Here is a 737-nt window from a genome sequence, read left to right on the forward strand (position 1 = left end):
GTCCCAGGTACTCGGGAGGCTGGGGCAGTAGGATCGCTTGAGCCCAGGAGTTTGAGGTTGCTGTGAGCTAGGCTGACGCCACGGCACTCTAGTCTGGGCAACAGAGTGAGACTCTGTTTCAAAAAAAAAAAAAAAAAAAAAAAAAAAAAAAATATATATATATATATATATATATACACACACACACACACACACACACACACACGTATATCCAATTAGCTGGGCATGCTGGCACATGCCTGTAATCCCAGCTACTCGGGAGGCTGAGGCAGTCTGATCGCTTGAGCCCAGGAGTTTGAGATTGCTGTGAGCTAGGCTGACGCCATGGCACTCTAGCCAGGGCAACAGAACGAGAGACTCTGTCAGAAAGAAAAGAAGAGCGAGAGCGAGAGAGCGAGAGAAAGAAAGAAAGGAAGGGAGAGAAAGGAAAGAGAAGGAAGGGGGGGAGAGGGAGAGAGAGAGAGAGAGGAGAAAACTATTAAAAAATTCGGGACCAGATCCATCGGTCGGTACTCAGAAGCGTGACGATCGGGTGTTCCCGAGCACGTGTGAGATGTGTCTTCTCCCTGACGCCGCGTTTCCTCCACACACACATCACCCATCTGCCGTGGAAAAAAAGCAACAAAAAGAGAGAAAGAGATTAAGAAGGGAAAATGGAAACAGGGCAAAAGAGGAAGAAAGAAAGAAATTTCGAAAAAAAGAGACCAAAGTCACAGCGAGAAGGAAGAATACTGAGC

Source organism: Eulemur rufifrons, unplaced genomic scaffold (assembly GCF_041146395.1).
Source record: "Eulemur rufifrons isolate Redbay unplaced genomic scaffold, OSU_ERuf_1 scaffold_34, whole genome shotgun sequence".
Lineage (NCBI taxonomy): Eukaryota > Metazoa > Chordata > Mammalia > Primates > Lemuridae > Eulemur > Eulemur rufifrons.